This window comes from Bos taurus, chromosome 19, assembly GCF_002263795.3.
Source record: "Bos taurus isolate L1 Dominette 01449 registration number 42190680 breed Hereford chromosome 19, ARS-UCD2.0, whole genome shotgun sequence".
In the NCBI taxonomy this organism is placed as follows: Eukaryota; Metazoa; Chordata; class Mammalia; order Artiodactyla; family Bovidae; genus Bos; species Bos taurus.
The window spans coordinates 53033518-53054021 of NC_037346.1; the positions used below are offsets into that span (position 1 = coordinate 53033518).

At 52.9% G+C, this 20504-nt stretch overlaps 1 protein-coding gene across 7 annotated transcripts in view; it reads left to right on the plus strand.

Moving 5' to 3' along the window:
- The window catches only part of RBFOX3 (RNA binding fox-1 homolog 3), a 445251-nt gene that overhangs the window by 140528 nt on the left and 284219 nt on the right, over positions 1 to 20504 (plus strand). The window contains exon 1 of one of the 7 annotated variants that reach the window (XM_015458962.3): positions 2961 to 3169. The gene's annotated coding sequence lies outside the window, so the exon portion shown is untranslated. 7 annotated transcript variants of the gene reach the window in all.

Consider the following 20504-nt stretch of genomic DNA (forward strand, 5'->3'; position numbering starts at 1 on the left):
GGAACCCTTGCCCTCTCTTCCTCTAAGCCCTTCCGCTTGTCCTCCTTTTCTGATGCTTCTCCTGCTTTCCTGTTCTCATGCACCTGCCTTTCCCCACTCCTGGAACATTCAGCTTATTCATGTCAGACTCAAGGTCACCAGAGACTCAAAGAGCTGGGTCAGGAGGAGAGCTCAGGCTTTGTTTGTCCCTCCTCTCGGGCTAGTGGGACATGTGTGTGTGTGTGTGCCTGTGAGTGCACACATGGGTGTGCACATGTATGTTTGCACATGCACATGTGTGCATGCACCGTACTGAGTGTATGTATATGGGCATGTATGCTCACGTGCTTGCTTGTATTCATGCACGTGTGTGTGTGTGTGTGTGTGTGTGTGCCCTGTGTGCTTGTGTGAAGAGGGAAGAGAACCCAGATTGTCTGGAAATCTCTCAGAACCCTGAGCATGCCTCCTGCCAGGCACTGGTCACTGCCATTGCCCACAGAACAGAGCCCTTGGGGAAAGTTTCTGGACATCTGGGCAAAGGAGAGGAGAAATGAAATAACTGCCAGATTTGCAGCATGTTACCTGTTTTTATTAAAAATCAATGACACAATAGAGCGATTCCACTCTATCTTACTTAAACAATATCCACTGCAGGGGAGCCAGGAGGGGGAGGGGCCCCGGGGCCAGAGAGGGAGGGGGAGCCTCGGGGAGGCCCGCCGGCTCGGCTTGGCGAGAGCCGCTGCTTCCAGCCGAGCTCCCTCCATAAAATAACCAGCTCATCTCCGGCCCCATCAGAACAGGGATTTACGGCCGGGCCTGCGATTGCCTGCCTCACGCATCTCTCGGCTTTATTCCTGCTATTTATCACGCCAGGCCCTGCCTCAGCACCAGAGGGACAGTTAATCAAGGCAGGCTTTCTACCTTGTCATCCCAGGATTCTGCTGGGAGAAAATGTGAGCCGTAAAATTAAAACCACCAGAACTTGGGAATTTGTAAAGAAGGCGGTCTGGGGAGGAGGGGAAGGACGAGAGTCCCCCGCTCCCTGCCCCACGACCCACACCCCGAAATGCTGAGCAGCAGGGACTCCACACTCCGAATTCATTCCCTTACTGCTGTGGGTGAGTCTGAGGCAATGCCTTTCAAAACCAGTATCTCCTCCATCCCTTACCTTCCACCCCATCTCCACCCTTGTGCTCCCCTACCCCAGCTCCCTTCATGAGAAAATATAGGTGGCAGAAAAGAAAAAGGAACAAGAGATGAGCGCCTAGGGATCAATGACAATGTCTGACTTGGAATCTGATGGTGCGGAAAAGGCGCAGGTCCCCCAGACGGGCAGCTTCCCTGGCACCTGGAGGATCTTCCTGCCAGCCTGTTCCCCCGACCCTGGTCCCGGCCAGGCTCAGGCAGGTGAAAGGCCCCCGAGAGCTGAGGAGCCCACATCCGTGCAGCCTATCTATGCTGATGTTCCTCTTGGACAATTTTCCAGCTGTTTCTGGAGAGCTGGGAGAAGGGGATTAGCATTCAGCACTGGGAAAGCATCGGGCCTCAGCTATGTACAGGGGCAGTAGCTTATCATCTGATCTTGGAGAGCAAGGGGGATGGAATGCTTCCAGATACTTCTAGACAATTCTATGAAAAATGGTGGTGGGGATCTTATTTAATGTCTAGTTTTATTTTGTGGAGGAACCAGTGGGGCTGGAGAAAGGAGAAGAGGGAGACAAGACACAAAAAGCAGTTCTTGCAGGCCTGCTGGGCCTTCGGGGTTTGGACCCACTCTGAGGGGCTGGCACAGCTAGAGCCCCACTGACAGACTCCTTCTGGCAGCAAAGAAGTTTTACTTTTAAACATGGAGTTCCTTATGTGTGCATGCACATGTGTGTGCATGCATGTGACACCCCAAGTCTGCTCAATGCAGAAGGTGGGCTCTTCTGGGGGCTGGAACAAATGGTTTCCCAGATCCCAAAGGACAAGGCAACCAGTCCAAATGACTTCTGAAGACCCCTGTGCCTGGACACGTGAGTTTCAGGGAACGTGGCTAGACACCTGGTGTGGGAAGGGGTGTGTGGGGAGCCTGCTCTTTAGAGATAGGATCCCCTGACTCTGGACTGCCCTCCCCCTGTGACCCCCAGAACCTTGTTTCAGGCCTTGTGACAGGGTGACAGCGATCGGCAGCTTCAGCTCAAAGGTGCTGTGGGCTTTCCCGCTCCAGAGCTGCCTCCCTGTGCTCATTATTTATTTAATCATCTCTTTAGGATTCCAGAGAAAGAGGAGCTGCAGGAGGGGTGGACAGAGCGACCCTGTCCCCCGGAGCTTTGAATGAACAATATTCACACGAGCAGCTGTCAGTCAAGGCACCAGCCTCTAAGGCCTTTGCGACCAACTGAGGTCACCCGAGACCTTGTCCCAGACCAGGAATGGCCCCAGAGTTCAGGGAGGTCTGCAGGACCGGTGGGGGCAGCAAGGGCGAGAGGTGGGGGAGAATGCACACTAGAGGGTAGGAGTGGTGGTGGAGGGGCTCAAATGCCCTGAGCTTCCGACGGTCCCTATGAAGGAGGGGAGATAAGGCAGCCTGGGGGTTGAAGTCACAGATAATCCAGGCACAAAAATGAGAACCCCATCTGAATTTAGACTTCATGGGCTGGGGCCCTCCATATCTAACAGAGTTGCTCCCCGGGGCAGAGGACAGTGGCTCCAGCAAGGCCCCGCCCTAATCCTGCTCACACCCTGCACCAAGGCAAAAGCATCCCCAGGGTCCTGGCTGGGAGGGCTGGGCAGCAAAGGAAGGTAGTGGACTTCACAGTCGGCCGGGGCTCCACAGTGGGACGGAGGCTGGACTTTGAGGCTGCCCTCTGCCAGCAGGTCTCTTCTTGGCCCCTCCCCAAGCCTTCTCTTCATTTAAGCAGGCCCAAAGCCACTCCCCTGTGTGCGTACCTGCACACGCTTGTGCGTGCGCGCACACAGGCACGTTTCAGAATCAGCCGTCCCTCCCACGGCTGCTGAGCACGTGGGGCTGCCGCCGCTCGACCTTAGGGCAGCTGTTGATGGGATCCGCCCGCCCCACCAGAGTTGGTGGTTCTTGGGCAGCGCTGTGCCCCGTGCCTCTCCGCAGCACTGGCATGTGGCGGATGGCCAGCAGCTGCCGGCTGAGTGAGTGGTCGCCGACATTTCCAGAAGAATCCATCTGCTGTGGGTATGCACGCGACATGGAGAACTCTGTGTGGGCCTGGAGAAGCCAGGAGCCAGTTCTGTTCTTGTGCAGGCTGCTGGGGAGGGCATGGGGGCCGGGAGGGGGACAGCCAGGGGAAAACGCGGCCATCACTTTCGTGATTTGGAGCGCCCGAGACCCCAAGACGCCCCCCAGTGAGGTTTCCTTGGATTTGGAATGCATTATGTGATTTAGCTGTTGTTATAGATTTACCTTCCTAATTATGTTTGGCTTAGAACAATGTTAAAATTGTTTTGCATTCCCTGAGTACACAGAGCCAGGCCGTGGGAGGAGGTGGCTGGGGATGTGAGAGGTGGCAGAGAGAAGACATTCGGGGTTTGAAGGCTGTCAGGGACAAACCACGTGCCAGTAATAAAGAACTGCCCGTGCAGAGAGGACCTGTACACCGGCAGTGGCCTGCTAACGTGGACGCTGAGCCCAGAGGGGCAGAGCCAGGGGCACCTGGGAGCAGGCACGGAGGGCCAGGGGCCAAGCCTAGTGGCTAACGTTCATGCGTTCCTACTATGTGCCTGGCTCTGCTCTGAGCCCTTTCCTTGCATTGCCTCATTTAACCCCGCAACTGCCCTGAGGAAGTGGATGATCTGTCATTCTCCTTTTAGAGACAGGTAAAGTGAGGCACAGAGAGGGCAGGCCACTGGCCCGAGGTCACACAGCTGATGCGCGGCTGTGCTGGGATCCTCTTTCTAGAGCCCATTCTAGATCTAATGGATCTAGAATCCTCTATGATATGCTATCTCCAGTGAGATGGCGCTTCTAAACCAAGAGCCTGTTTCCTCAGATGGGTGGAGGAGAAGGTCAGAGGCACAGGGTACGTCTTGCCAACAGGAGGCTCTCCTCCCCTGGCTCTGCCAGGCCCTAGGAAACATGGCATGTCCCCCTTGCATAGCCAGTTATTTTTAAGAACACCTTGCTGAGTGGGAAACACTGGTACCTTTGCTTCCCTGAGGGTTCCAGTCTGTTCGGCTGATACCTGACCCCACAGCCCTTAAGCCCGTCTCTGAAGAAGCAGTTCTGTCTCCATCAGCATTCCTAAGCAAGATCCAGCTCTCCCTAAAGTTCAGACCAGTATGGATTTGAAGCAACATTACTTTAATCCGCTCTCTCCTAAGTAAGATACAGAATGTATCTAGGTCCCCTTTGCCCTCTCGGCTAATCCCCTAAACAAAGTCAGACAGTCAGAACCGTGGGTGCCAAAGACAGCCGGGAGCATTCACGCTCTTCCCGGTTTCAGGCTATCTGGATATTCCAAGGGGTGTCAGAAAAGAGCTGAGGTCACAAGATGAAGGTGGGCCATTCATCTTTTTGTGAGCTTGCCTTTCATCACCTGGCTCTGACCAAGCTCTGAATGGATGGGGCTGCATATTGCCCTTCTGACTCCATATTGTCCAGAAAATGAACACAGCTTTCACGGTCTGCCTGGCTTCCTGTGGCATGAAGCCTTTCTCAGTGTCTCTCAGCATGGAAGTCTCTGCATTTTGCGGGCAGAGCTGGTCCTGCAGTAATAAGCAGCTTGGTGCAGCTCCTTTTAAGAGGACCTGGCTGGCATGCTGATGTTCCCCCCCACCACTCCTGACCCTTCAAATCCTAAAACCCACACACAATGCCCCAGCTGATGGCCAGGAGAGCGACTGCCAAGATGCTCTTCTCTAGTTGTTGTCAAGGCAACACCGGGGATGTTGAAACCCCTTGAGGACAGGAGAATACTCTACATTCTCCGCCTGTGCTCACATCTGCTCAGGGCCATGGTCAGAGGTAAGGCAGCTGTGACATGTAGGGGTGGGGGCGAGGCACATTGCCTGGAAGAGGGCTGCTGGGCTTTTATTTCCGACTGTGATGTTTGTGCTGGGATTTTTACTCTGTTATAGGATTAGGATATGTGTGTTAGTCACTCAGTCATGTCTGACTCTTTGCAATCCCACAGACTGTAGCCTGACAGGCTCTTCTGTCCATGGGATTCTCCAGGCAAGAATACTGGAGTAGCTTGCCATTCCCTTCTCCAGACGATCTTCCCAACCCAGGGATTGAACCCTGGTCTCCTCCATTGCAGGCAGATTCTTTACCATTTGAGCTACAGGGAAATCGTTTTAGGTAGAACCAGGAGAACCCTGATTTGTTTCATGGACTTCAGCCTGTCCTACTGCCTTCAACAATCCCGGATGTTCCCATCTGGGAAGCCGATGCATGAGTCCCCTTGGTCTTCGTCACGTGTGGCAGCCAGTCCTTGGTGCCTAACCAACTAACTGCCCCGAAAGTCAGCGGCTAAAAAAGATAATAATTTACAGTTGAGACTCATTATTTGTGGATTCCATATTTGCAAACTTGCCTCCTTGCTGACGGTTCTTTGTAACCCCTCAATCAACATGAAGGACACTTCCTTGGTTATTTGCAGATGTGTGCAGAACATTGAAAAATTTGAGTCATCTGCACAGGTGTTCTCAGCTGAGACTGGACCAGTGACGCCCTGCCTTCTAGTTTTAGGTCACAAGGTGATATATTTTAGTGCCGCATTTTCTGTTTCTTGGTGCTTTTTGTTGGTGACTTGGCTGTTAGAATGGCCCGAGCATCGTGCTGGAGTGCTGTGTGCTGTTCCTAAGCCCCAGGAGGCTGAGATGTGCCCTGTGGAGAAAATGCGGGCATTAGATGAGCTTCATTCAAGCCTGTGTTATGGTGCCGTTGGCCCTGAACCCGATGTAATGAGCCAACCTAATACAACCTGTATTAGATAAGGCATCTTTACACAGAAACATACATAAAATAGGCATATATATTGATGTCTCAGTTGCTCGTGTCCGACTCTTTGCAACTCCATGGACTGTAGCCTGCCAGGCTCCTCTGTCCATGGAATTCTCCAGGCAAGAACACTGGAGTAGGTGGCCATTTCCTACTCCAGGGGATCTTCCCAACCCACGGATCAAACCCACATCCCTTGCATTTCCTGCATTGGCAGGCGGATTCTTTACCACTGCGCCACCTGGGAAGCCATAGGTTGATGAAAAGGTTGTGAGCAGAGTTCTGTGTTTCCCCTAGGGTTGTGTTAGCCATGACTTTCTAGCATGGAACTCCATGAACAGCAAGAAATATCTGCTTTCTTGTCACATCTGCAAGTCATCCGGGTGCAGGCTGATCTGGGCTGGGCTAGACTGGGCTCAGTAGGATGCTTCTGTTCAAGCTGTGGGCTCCTCACAGCTCCCAGGGGAGTCCTCTGCTTGCATCGTATCAAGTCCTCTGCTTGCATCATATCAACTCACCTCCCACTGGTCAAAGCAAGTCATCAGCCAAACCCGAGGTCCAGGGGTGGGAAGTACACTCCACTTCTATGGAAGGCGCTGCAGTCTCAGATGGGGGTGTGAACAATTGGGTCCCCCCATGAACACTGCCCAGGGAGGATGTCCAGGTTGACTGAGACCTGGGTCACTGTGGTGAAGGCGGGGCTGCAGCAGAGGGTCCTGGCCCAGAGGCAGGGGATGGAAGGGCCATTGCTCACCGTTTCCTTGTTTGCACCTGAGTGTCCTGCTGTCTCTGTGCAAATACTGCTCCAATAGGCAAGTTTGCTGCCCTCACCAACACCGACCAGTGGAAGGTGTCTGTCTCCTGTAGGGTGACCTGGAGGGCAGGCTAGGAGGGAGCAGGGACAAGGCTGGTTAGTTAATTCAAGGGTGAGGGAGCAGGAGTGTGCCTGCGTGTGTGCTCAGTCACTTCAGCTGTGTCTGACTCTTTGTGACCCTATGGACCATGGCCTGCCAGGCTACTCAGTCCATGGGATTCTCCAGGCAAGGATACTGGAGTGGGTTGCCATGCCCTTCTCCAGGGGATCTTCCTCACCCAAGGATCGAACCCGTCCATGTCTCCTGTGTCTCCTGCATTGCAGGCAGATTCTTTACCCACTGAGCCACTGGGGAACAAGAGAGGAAATCCCAGAAACTATATGTTCTGGATAGTTTCTGGGATTTCCTCTCTTGTTTTACTTATGGATGTTTTACTTATGGACAGCTTATATGCATTTTACCAAGCTAAGTGCAAAGTACAGATTTGTAGTGAGCCAGCCTCGCAAATTGTGGGACTTGTCTTACAGACCCACTCATCTAACTGAGAAGAGGAGCCAGTGGAACTTCTAGGATCATCATAATTAGGTCTCCTTTTGAAACCGCGTACCACGTTTGCTTTTTAATTTTTTTTCCTTCTGCTGCCTCAGGGCATCTCCCTGGTTCCTCATCAGTAAATGAATCCGTTCCCTTTCACATCTGGGACACAGGGCCTTTGATACTGGCATGCGTGGAAAGGAGGAAAGAATAATTAACAAATTAATTAATTGTCCTTTGTTTCCACTTCAAACAAATAAGGTAGTATTTTGAGCTGAACAGGTTGTGTGCCAATAAAGGGCCATTAGTGACCATTTAAAAATGAATATGCACCTCCAGCGAACAAACACAGACTCCCTGCCATTCTGGAAGTCTGACTTGTGACAGGCTCCCCTTTGAGCCGAGCCAGCTTCTGTGGGCTTGGCCCATGAAGTGAAGCTCCGCGGAGATGTTTATTTTTGTGAAAAGCAAACAAAAGTATTCCACCAGCAGTCCCACTTCTGCAAAAGAATTGAAAGCAGGGTCTTGAAGAGATATTTGCACACCTGTGTTCACAGCAGCATTACTCCCAGTCGTCAAAAGGTATAAGCAACCCAAGTGTCCATCGGTGGATGAATGGTAAAGCAAGTGTGGTCCATCCATCCAGTGGAATAGTATTCAGCCTTAAAAAGAGAAGGAAGTTCTGACACATGCCGAGTGAAATCAGCCAGTCACAAAAGGACAAATACTCTGATTCCACTCTTGTGAGGGACCTGGAGCCGTCAGATCACAGAAACAGACCATAGGTGGCGGTTGCCAGGGGCTGGGGAAGGGGGAATGGGGGGCTAGTGATTAATGAACACAGAGTTTCAGTTTTACAAGATAAAAGTAGGTCTGGAGTTGGATGGTGGTGATGGCCGCTCAAGGAGGTGACTGTACTTAACACCACTGAACTTTCCCCTTAAGATGGTCAGATGGTCATGTATTAAAAAGGGCTGACAGAGACGTCACAGCTGGAGGCTCACAGGAACCCAACCCCCCCAGCAGCAATTGTTCCGCGTTCACTAATTAAGAGTTGGCAGCAACTTTATACAGCATTAATCCTTGAGTAATGAGAATCGCCTGTATGTTTATATGTGTTCTATTTCACACTCAATATTTGTTACCTAGTCCCTGGATTTTTCCACTGTTTTCATGAGCTAACACCTTTGAGTCTGGTCTCAAGCCTGACTTTAACTTTTTATACTTCACCATAAAAAACAATTCTCTGATTTGATCTGGGAGATTCCAGGCGGTACTTTTGGCTGCAGATACCAACTAATTTCCAGTCTTTGACCGCTTCCCGCCATGCTTCCGGTAAACATGAGTTGATACGCTGATTTCCACAAGCAGCGTCGGAATCTAGGGCTTTGTGTGTGTGTGAGGCGGGGTCGGAGGGGTGGGTGGGATGCATAGGCCTTGACCCCCGCCCTGTGTTCTTACAAGGCAGTCTGTTGGCAGATGAGAAATAATATTTGTTGAGCATAGTGTAGGATAAATCATATTTGTACTTTACTTTAGGAACAAAAGTACTTTCAAAAGTATATTTGATTTTGAAATCACTTTTCTGATTAAGAGTCCCTTAAAAAGGACAGTTAAATAAACTGTGGGTTGGAGAGACTCCTTAAGCACGGGCAGGCTTTTCCATTTATTGGTGTGCTAGGAGGTGGGCTGCCGTCTGTGGGGTCACAGAGTCGGACACGACTGCAGTGACTTAGCAGCTGCAGCAGCAGGAGGTTTTAGGCATAGGTTTGAATCTTTGTTTTCCACGTTCTTTCTGAAATGGTTTTTTTTGCTTCGAAGATGTTGTAGACAGGCTCAGTCTCCTACAACTCTTTCCTGCAGTTGTCAAACAGTGAATCTCCAGAGGCTGGGCTACTGTTGCAATCAAGCACCTCCAAAGTCGAAGGCTGCCTGCTGCCCCAGAGCAGCACTGGGGAAACCCCTCCCTGGTGTCCCTGCAGGAGCCTTCTCCCAAGAGCCACGCTGGGGCTTCGGCTTCACATACTGATTTGGGGTGAGACGCCAGCATGGCAGAGGGTGATGGAGCAAGAGGAGCCAGGGAGAGCCCCAGGTTCCCAGCTTCACCCAGACAGGTGGGGGCCAGCAGTGGAGACCACATGCAGATCTGAAACAGGCCAAGACCCCAGTGTCGGCCCCACCTGGCCTGGCCCAGCCCTGACTCTGGTGGCCTCTGGGGACCCTCCCAGGGTTGCCTTTCTACCCAACGGCTACATGGGAACACGAAGTATGTTGAGAGGGGGCAGAGGGGAGGCAGCCCGGGCAGGAAACTCTGGGGAGGCGGGGATGGGGGTGTGAACCCTGCTTTGCTGGAGGCCCCACCCGTGTGAGCTCCACCCCCTACATACTTGGCAGGGGGAGATCATGTGCATGGATACGAGGAGAGGTGGTGTGATGGAGGGTCAGGCGTGTTCAAGTTGGGAGGTGCTGCGAGGAAGACCAGGTGATTTTTAAGGACAGCATGTGTCATGCTGCTGGGTGAGCCCTGAGTCTGCGTGCCCCCTAACTAGTCCCAGCCGCTCCACACACAGCGTCCCTCTGTTTTGCCACCCCGACTGCCTCTCCAGAATGGCTGTCTCCAGAGGGCCCCTCCTGACCTCTCCTCTCCCTCCCGGCCCATCCCCTTCTCCCTGGGGCTCCCCCAGGCTCCAAGTCCTGCCTCTACCATGAGGGAGCATGTGTTGAAGTGTGAACAAGGCCCTTTGCACTGGGCTTCTCTCCCTGACTTCTCTCCCATCCTGGGCCCCATCCTGCCCCCACCTCTCCCATCCTGGCCCAGCCCCCGCAGGGCTGGCGGTTGTTTACCACAGCAGCCAGCAGCCAGCGCTCCCCCTCCTAATCTCATCTGGGCGGGATTTTAATAAAGCCCTCCGCACAGCTGGCTCCATACATCACTCAGCCCCTGAAGGTGGCTGGGCCTTGATGGATACACGACAACCCTCGGCAGAAATGGCATCTGGACAGCAGCCCCTCCCAAAGTCCCTGGGAGATGGGGAGCCTCAGGGGGGAGGGAGGAGATCGCAGGAGAGCCCTCTGCTTGGGGCCCTGGGCAACAAGCCCTAATGAACTGAGATTACACGGTTCCGACTTTGACACACCAGTTTGAAAAATGGGGCATTTTCCCTCTGCTTCCCCCCCCCCCCCATTATTCCAGCTCTGCCTGAGGGATGAGAAAGAGACTCCTGTGATTCTGAGAGAGGATCCAAAATTGTGTAAGGGGACTTTGTGCGGAGGAGGGTGGCTGCTGAGGGCAGGTGAACTGTGGATTGATGGAGAAACTTGGAAAGCTGGGCATGCTTCCTCTCAACTTGCCCATTTTCAGGGACCATCTTCACGGGGGTCTTCCACAGCTTTATCTCCCTGGTCTCACTTCCCTCTCTGTCCACCCTCCCCTCCTCCTCTGGCCTCAAAGGAGACCTCCATTCCCAGGAGGAGGAGAAGGTATTGCTGGTTGTTGCCTGGGGCCCCATTGTCTTGCTTGGTCATTTGGGGTCTGCTTCTACGCACAGGGTTTAGGAGTCCTTGGGGTCCCCGTGCTAGGGTGATGAGCCCATATTCCTTGAGTCCTTGGCCTCTCTGGCCTCCCTGCCTGGTACCCAGTGCCAGCCTCTCTCAGTCCCACCTGTGGCTTCACATCCAAGGGATGTACACGCATGCCGCCCATTTTGGACCATTTCCATCGTGCTTCTTCAGAACCAGGGGCCCAGGAGGCGATGTCACATGGTGGGTGTGGCCCAGGGACCTGAAAGGGTCCCCATGGCTCGGCCAGTGGTGTGGTATCCCTCTGGTGACTCCCCCGTTCCTGTTTGCAGGAGCTGAGGGGCTCCATCCTGTTAGAGCCCACGCCACTTTAGACCACCCACATGTGTGACACCAGCTTCAGCTTCGGGGCTTCCAAAACCACGCTCAGCTTCAGTAATTCACCGGAAGGACTCACAGAACTCAGAAAAGTGGTTATACTCACAGGGATGTCTTATTACAGCCAAAACACACCAATTAAAGTCAACCAATAGCAGAGACATGGGGGCCAAGTCCAGGAAAGCAGGAAATCAGGGGTGTCAGCTTTGTGTTCCCAGCTAATTGCTGTGCCTGTGGAAAACCCCCAAACCCTCTTCCTGGAGTGTGGGCAGGCCCACAGCACCCTTCCCAGAGAGGCAGGAGAGGACCTGGACAGGGCCCAGGGTTGGGAAGCCAAGGCTGCTGCCACAACTGCCGGGGACCTTGCCAAGGTCATCCTGGGGCAGTCGACTCCCGCTTTCCTTCCCACGGCCATGAGCTGGGTGGGAGGAGTCCTGATCGGAGTCGCTGACTTGGTGCTGTACATATGTTCTGAAAAACCTGTAGATAAAAAATGGCAGTGTTTTTAAAAAGCGCTCAGGACTGCTCCATTTCCACAGGAAGGAACCTTTTGTGAAGTGAATCATCAGCCAATTTGTGTTTTTAAAACATCAGATTTCCCTAAAAGCAACACACCTGTTAATCTTACATCTCTAATGATTCCACTAGAAGGAAGCAAGGGGGATGCCAGGGGCGTCCGCAACTCGCACAAAAATCCCCGCACGCTTGGATTCCTGGGCACTTTCCAAAGGGCTTTTCGGGTGTGTTGTCGGGTCTGAATCCTGACAGTCACTCTTCTAGGGGGCTTGCAGGTGGGAGGAAGGTGAGTTGCTTCCCCGCACCCCCTCTGTGGGGATGAAGATGCCAACGGTAAGAGATTCAGGGCCTTCTCCGTGATCACGTTGTTTAAAAGAGGCAACGAAGCATTGTGTGCTGACAGGCCCCGAGTGCCTCTGGATTTCACACATGCACACATACACACCTGCACACATGCATATCCACAGGCATGTGCAGCACAGCAGTGTCCACTGTGAGTAGCTGGTGAACTCCTGTTGCTTGCTGTGCATTTTCTGGAGTTCTGGTCTGAGGTCCAAAATCTGCGTGAAAACTGCAAATACACAGGTCTCGGCCACGGTGCAGCTCTGCGTGTCCCCAGCTTTCCAGACCTCCCTCTGACGGCCATCTGCGGGCAGACGATGGGTGCTGGGTGGAGGGGGAGGTTGGTGGCTGTAACTCTGTGGGCTCCCGGGGGTGCACCCAGCATCTGCTCTCACGGGGGCTGGTTCAAGTGCAGACAGAGCTGCATCCTGGCACAGGAAGAAGCTGCCCAAGGGGAAAGAATAAATCTTAGGGAGCTGCTGAGGCGACAGAAGGTGTGTGCCTCCGACACAGGATTACATGTGCACGCACACATGTGGAGGTGGTGTGAGGGCAAATGAAACCTCAGGTGATAACTCAGCTGCCACACGTGTGTGCATGCGGCAGAGCAGCCCGCAGACACAGGGAGGTGGTGTGAGGGCAAATGAAACCTCAGGTGATAACTCGGCCGCCGTGGGACGTCCTGTGAGCTTGAGGTGTGCAGTGCTCTTGGAATCCTGCCCCTCCCCTGGAGCCTGGGCAACCCAGCCCCCTGACACCGGCTGCCATGTCACCCACGCTGACTCGAGGGCTCATGAAATCTAGTTGCCTAGCAGAATGTGAGTAGATTGCTAAGTTAAAGAAGGATGCGTTCATCGCTGGGCTGTGACTCGATCTGAGTTGGTTCAGAGAAGGTTCCATGGCCTTGGAACCTGCCTCCCCAGCCCAGCTAAAGGCCGACTTGTGTCTGAAAGAGCTGGGTCTTTCAGACTGGTCTGTCCAGTCTCCTTGCTCACCCCGTGGGCAGGAACCCCTCTCCCAAAGGTTTCTCAAGTGGTCTGAGTGGAGGGGACTGCCACCCAGACTTTGGGACACTGTGAAATTTGGCAGAGCCCCTCCCATCTCTCTACATCTCCACCCTGGCCTGTCCCTCTGTCCGTCTGTTCTTCTCTGTCCGCCTCCAAGGTTCTTGCCTGGTCTTTCATGCTAAGAAGCAGCTCAGAGCTGGGAGGCTGGTGGGGGCTGAGCCACACCTCTTGCCACCCTCAGTGTGCGTGGAGGCCTGTGGGCATGTCCTTCTTGCTTTCAATCACAAAAAGCAGGCGCTGGGCTGACACACACAGTGTGTGACTGGATCGGACCAGGGGAGCTGCAAGGAGCAGCTTTCCCGCTGGAGCGCCTGCTATGGCAAGATCAGCCGCGCACAGTTCCGATCGTTCTTTGCAAAGTTGCTTTAGGGTAGGACTATCTGATGGAGAAAGACCTTGGCTGACTTTTAGCTTGGGAAGCATGCCTGTGGGTGGGTATGAGGAAGGAGGAGAGTCAGCAGCTGCAGGAAGTGTAGAGCATCCCAGCGTCTTCTTTTTACCTTCAGAAAATTGTGGTAAAACAACTTGTAAAGAACGTGAAGTTCTCCCTGTTACCTATTTTCAGAGGTACAGGTCAGGGCATTAAGTTGCACTGTTGTGCGACTTATCCATCTCTGGAACAGTTTTCATTCCAGACTGCAGCTCTGTCCCCATTACACACTCACCCCACCCTACTTTCTGTCTCTGAGAATTGGACTATCCCAGGTACTAATATGAATGGAACCATTCAGGATTTTCCCTTTTGTGATGAGTTTATTTCAGGTAGCATGATGTCCTCACGCTCCACCTGCGTTGTCGCAGGTGTCAGGATGTCCTTCCTTTTTAAGACTGAATAATATTCCATTGTATGGACGCTCTTAGCCATTCGCCTGTCAGTGGACACTTGGGTTGCTTCCACCTTTGAACTATTGTGAATAACGCTGCTATAAATATGAGTCTCTACGTATCTATTCAAGTTTCTACATTCACGTTTTTTGGTTATGTACTCAGGAGATTCCTGAGTTGTATGGTAATTCGATGTCTTAATTTTTTGAAGAACTGCCAACTGTTTTCCACAGTGGCTGCGCCCTTCTACATGCCCATCAGCGGCGCACAAGAGTTCCAGCTTCTCTACATCCTCTCCCATTCTTGTTCTTTTCTGTATTTTTTAAAAATAAAGTCTATTTTATTTATACATATATATATTTTGGCCACACTGTGTGGCTCGTGGGATCTTAGTTCCCCAACCAGGGATTGAACCAGGGTAGTAAGAGCTCAGAGTCTTAACCAATGGACCACTGGAAAGTCCCTCTTTTTGGTGTTTTGATGATAGCCACGCTAAAGGTGTGAGGTGGCTCACTGGCTTTGAATCTAGACTGTCCTGGCTGAGTACGGTCCTCTGAGGAAGGCTGTGGGGACGCCTGACAGGCCACCTACTGCTAGTCTTTCTGGAGGGGATTGTCACAGGGCTGGGGTGTCCCCTCTGAAGTCTCCAGGAAGGACTGCAGAGCCTGCCTCTGACCAGGGACGCTGGCCGAGGAGGCAGTGGGCGCATGGAAAATCTCCTGATGGTGGTGGTTTAATCAGACCCGCTCCCCTGAGCTGTTTGGGTGACACCGACAGGTGAGTTCACGGCGCTTCCTCTCCTCTCCCAGCTCCTTAGCTCTGCACCTTGTGGCTCTCTCACCAGGAGACAGGTGCCCACTTTCAGCAGAGGTGAGGAGAGTGAGCAAGGTGGGGCCACCCTCTCCTCTCCCTGACCTGGGAACCATGCTAGCGGGCCCGGGAAGAAGGTGGGTTCTTCCCAGCCTGCCAGCCGGGTGTGGGTACCGAGCCGGCCAGCCGCAGTCAGCACAAGTGAAAACCACATTCCTGATGTAGGAGGTCCCCTGGTCCACAGGTAGCCTCTCCAGACTTTCTCCTCCAGGGACGTTTCCGCTTCTGTTGCTTTAGATTCGAAAGGTCACAAAACAGCTAGTTCTGCTGTCAGATGAAGGAGTCAGCATCCAGGCAGAAAGGACGCAAGGCTTCTGAAATGTGAGCAGTGGCCCCTTCCCAGCCCCGGGTGGGTGCAGGGAGGACAGTCCCCCAATTCCCTGCTTCTCTTCTCCCTGGGTCAACCCCACGGCCCAGCCCCACTCAGGTGATAGGCTGGGCCGCCTGTCAGCAGCAGCAGTTACTTCTGCAGACCCACGCCCAAAGCCCTGTGGCCATCTTAGGTTCTGAGACCAGTGGGCGTCCTTCCTGGATGGAATGGGCAGTGGAAACAGGGGTCCTTTGATGCTGTCTCTGCAGGGGAAATTGCAGACTGGCAGCTGTGATTGTGGGGGGTGCTAAGTCACTTCAGTTGTGTCTGACTCTTTGCAACCCTATAAACTGTAGCCTGCCAGGCTCCTCTGTCCATGGGATTCTCCATGCAAGAGTACTAGAATGGATTGCCATTTCCTTCTCCAGGGGATCTTCCCAACCCGGGGATCAAACCCGCGTCTCTTATGTCTCCTGCATTGGCAGGCAGGGTCTATACCACTGGCTATGATTGTGGTGTGACTTTTATTCACTTGCCTCAATGGTGGTGGCTGCTGGGGCTTCTTGTGTGCTGCAGTGGCTTGGGAGCTCTCTGACGACAGAGAGCAGGACTGTATTGGCCTCTCCTGCTGCCCTGGCTCCATACAAGTCTCACTGCCAGGCCTTGCCCAGTAGCTTGTCCTATTCATGGGGATTTAGGGGTTGCTGGGCAAGATGGACAGCTAGCACGTCCCATCATTGCACTCGTGAGCTTTGCCAGCAGAAGGGAACTCATGATGTGTGTTCCTTCCCCCAGGACATACCTCATTTGTTGTGTCTGCTCTCTCCGGGTATCTTCTTCCCCCCACAGCAGCCCCTGAGCCCGGCCAGGCTTCTCCTGGACCTGCCTTTGCATTCTCAGAATCCATGTCATGATTCTAGAGCAGACAGGTGGGACAGAAAGGATTAACTGTGACATTAAACTCATTTGTGTATTGAGATACATCCTAAAAGGGGGGCTTCGTTTGGAAAGTTCTGTGCATTAATCCATCTTCTTATGGAAAGGAGGAAATTATTCATAATTAAAAAGTAATAATAATGTGGTGTGAAGGAACTCAGCTGTACGTTACCCAGAAAGAAGGAGGGGAGGGTGGGAAGGCTATTTTTAATGGTCTCCATAGCAACAGAGATTTTGTTTACAGTGATTTTTTTTCCCCTCTTGTACTTCAGCAAGGCAATTGCTGATTTGCATTTTATTAGAAAGTGTTGCTGGCAAGTCCCTGGTGTGGACAGAACTAGGGCCCTGAGAGAGCTTGGGAGGGGGGTTGAGCCTTTGCGGGATTCACTGGCCCTGGGTTGGAACTGCATGGCTGAGGCAGCAGGACCTGCGGGATGCTTGCTTCCAGCTGCTCAAACAGCCTGCGGTTCCCCTCTCTGCCCCGTCCTGTGCCGTCCCTGCTGAGGGGGTACCGCCTGGCCCACCCCACCCCACCCCAGTTACACAGCTTCACAGCACCCCTCTGTGTCCACTGCACTGGCTCCCCAGAGCCCCCGGGCACCTGCTCAAGGCAGATGGGCGGGTCCCAGCGACTCCACCTCCAGCCCGTGAGAGGCTGGCAAGGGCCACTTGCGGAGGGCACAGGGCCCAGGGCTGCCGGCTGTGCTGCAGATGGCGTGGCAGCTGTGTGCCCCATGGAAGCCAATGTGAGTGGCCGCTGGCCAGGCCCCCAGAAGGCGGGTACAAGCGGGGGTGCAGGTGCCAGTGCTTCCTGGGCTGGGGGCCCAAGTGGGCTCGCTGCCGGCTTCCTAGCATCCTCCTGCTTCCCACCCACCACCAGGTGTGGACCCCAGAAAGGGGAAGAAGCCAGTCTTCTCCTCTCTCTGTGGTCATGGCTCTGCCAGCACCAAGAGCCTTCTCCCTTTACTCCAGGTGAAAACCTGCTTCCTACGTGCGGTCCAGCCAGGCAGAGAGGCTGGAGCTCGCTGTCCTTACTCCTGGGTGGGAGACGGGGCATGTGGTAGCTTCCTACATGTTCGTGTCTATGGTCCCCAGTGATGGGGCATCATTTTGTGTGTGGTCCCTCCCCAAACCCCACCAAGTCTTTTGAGTGACGTGGGGACTCCCAGTGCCTTTTGGGTTCTGAAGGGATAGTCAGATCCACGGCTGGTCTTCCACATGCAGACTCAGCACTCTCCCTCTTGGGGAATTTGGATTTAGGTCGAGGGAACTGAGAGAGTGCAGCCCTCAGTCCTTAGCTTGGGTAAGAAGGCATCTTGCGGAAATCTGTCCTGCTTGGGACCATGCAGGCAGCCTTCCCTTACTAGGAGGGTCTGGTGGTCTGGGTTGGTTTTGGTTTTGGTCTCTTTTTGTATTCCATCTGCAGGTGACATTTCCAGGCAGCTCTGCCTCCCCTGTTTGTTTGTTTTTTTAATTGGCAGAGCCTTTTGAGGAAATGCCCAAATTTCCCTTTTCTTGGAGTGGAAGAAAGATTGGGCGGAGGTGGCTTGATTATCTGGCTTCAGTGAGCATGATGGGAAGAATCTGAGTGGGGGCCAGGGGTTGGGGTGCACAGGGGCTTGGGGGTTTCACCATGCTGTTGGCATGAACCACACCACACACGTGTGCACATCACACACACTCATGCACATTCACATATACACACCACACACTCACACATGTATATAAACACATGCATTGGTACACAGTACATTTATAAATACAAACCAGGTACACTCTTGCATCACGTATAGATACACACTCAGCACACACACACACACATCACATGCACTCACGCACTTGCATACACACATATTCATCTACCCGTATCACTCGTGTGCGCACACACACACACTTCTCATTTAGTTGGCCCCACTGTGAGCATTCACTCATTCATCCATTCTGCAACAGCCCCTGAGGGCTCCTCAGGGCTCCATGAGGCCCAGGTTTGGCTTATTCATGGGTCTGGCACATAGCAGATGCTCAAGAGCTACTCACTGCCTGAGAAAATGAATGAATGATTGAGGGATTGGATGAATAGAGGAATGAATGAAAGCTCTATGTCAGGTACCACTGGAGACTGGGAATATGCGGGAGAGTCCAACTCTGGTCCTGTTGTCATCGGTTTTCAGCCTCACTGGGTGAGTGGGATGTGGGGGCGACAGTCTTACCTATTTAGGTGGGCAGTGATTCCAGGCAGGATGGAGGAAGAGGCGCCAGGTGAGGGAAAGTCAGGGGTGCCCTAAGGAGGAAGACCTAATGCAGGCCTGGGAGGGAGGTCAGACACCCTGGAGCTGGGACCTGCAGGCTGAGTTGGCCTTAATTATACCTCCAAAATCCCTTCACAGAAACACCTTGATCTGTGTTTGGTTGAATAACTTGGAGAAGATTCAAGGATTCCAGAGATACAGAACCTTGGGGGCCCTTTGGGATGCTGCCAGGATCGATGCACAGAGGCACGAGTGAGCATGCAGTGGAGCAAGCAGATACCACCAGCTCAGGGCCGTCTAAGACTGTGGGGAGAGGGTGGACCCAGATCTTGGAGGACATTGATAGCCTGGCCCCAGAGGGCCCGGTGTTCAGAAGCTGCATTTTTCCAGCTTCCCAAATGCAGGTTGAGCTGGAACAGGAAGGCAGCAGACACAGGGACACCTGAGGCAGGCACATGCCAACCCTCACTGGTGCACATGTCCAATGCCGACAGCATGAGATCAGTGTCCAGGGCCTGCCTGTCCAATATGGCGGGGAGTGCTGAACCCCAGCTGCCAAGTCTTGGCCTACCTGCTCTGGGGTTTAAATACACCACCTCCCAGCTGCCTGTCCTTTGCTGTTCACTTCTTGCTCAGAATTTTCCATATGGGCAAGAGGCATCATGCCAGCTACCCCCTGGATATCACTTATGGATTTCAGAAGGTCACGTAAGTAAAGAATTAGTTGGCAGGCACTTAACGTGCCACTAGAATAAAAACAAACAAACATAATATCAGGGTTGGGAGGACGTGTGATTCTCTGTTGTTTCAGTTCTCAGCAAATAAGACCCTGTGTCCAGGGATCCTTCTGCAAAACCCTCTAGGAGGTCTCCCACCCCAGGGAGTTCTCGCCTCACTCTCCCTCTTCCTTTGTGATGCTGCAGAGTCCTCTCTCCTCCACGGCCCCCAACCCCCGGAGAGGCTTCTGTCTTCCAAACCACTCTCACCTTCTGGTTTGAATCTAAGCCAGACATGGGGCCTGATCCATGTCTTCCACTGTGATGACTATGAGTTTCCACCTTCAGTGAAATTACACTGTTCTTTGGAAGAAGGCAGGACAAGCTCACTGGCCGTTTCAACCATCCGGACATGCATCACACAAAGAGGTAAAACCCGTGTTCCTTCCTGTCCACCCTTCAGGAGGACCCTCTCTAAACAGCAGGGTGGATACTCTGACCTTTGTTACATTGTTGATTGATTCACTTGTTCACTCAAGAGGTGTGGGCTGTTACTGTTCCTAAATACAGGCAAACACGCTCAGACATAGGTGAGTGTAGTGAAGACGTTTGCCACTCTGCACAGCCTCCCGTGGAAGTTTGTGCAGCTCTACCTTGCTCGTGCATAGGCTTCTGGAAAAGAGTCTGCATCTCGTATTTCTTCTAGTTCCCCTATGCTTGAAACACTGCCCCACACATAGTAGGTCCTCAATAAACATTCACAGTTGTTTGGTTTTCTGTTTGAGCTGCTATCACAAAACACCACACACTAGGAGGCTTAATCAGCAGACGTTCATTTATCACAGCTCTGGAGGCCGAGAGGTCCAGACCAAGGCAACCACTGATTTGGTTTGTGGAGAGATCCCCTTCCTGGCGTATAAACCTCTGCTTACTTTCTCTGTCCTGACAAGGCAGAGTGCTCTGGTCTTTTTCTATAAAAACAGTGATCCCATCACAGGGACCTGGCCCTCATGACCTCGTCTAAATCTAATCACCTCCCAAAGACCGCACCTTCAGAAACATTAAGGGTTAAGATTTCAACATATGAATTTCGGGGTGGGGGAAACATGGATGTTCAAACATCCAGCCTGAACTGGTGTCGACTCTTCCTTTGGGGAGACAAGCCACCTACACGAGCAAGTGTGTAGTGGCCCCAGAAGACTGTGAATCAGGTCTTGTCACTTGGTGGAGACAGCTCTCTGATGCTCAGTCATGGCCTTCAGGAGACGTGAGGCTGGAAATGAGCTGTGATGACCACACTTGCAGGCATGAAGGGAAACGAGGGCACCATCCTTAGTAGATCCTGGGATGTGTTTCCTTCCCACAGTTCCCTGTGACTGGAAGTAAAGAGGCGGTTTTCCGGTGGGAGAAACAGGGCAATTGAGAGGCCTGGTCCTCACTGGCCCAGGGAAGGAGGGCAGCTTTTCTCCCTGGACACATGCAGTAGGAGTAT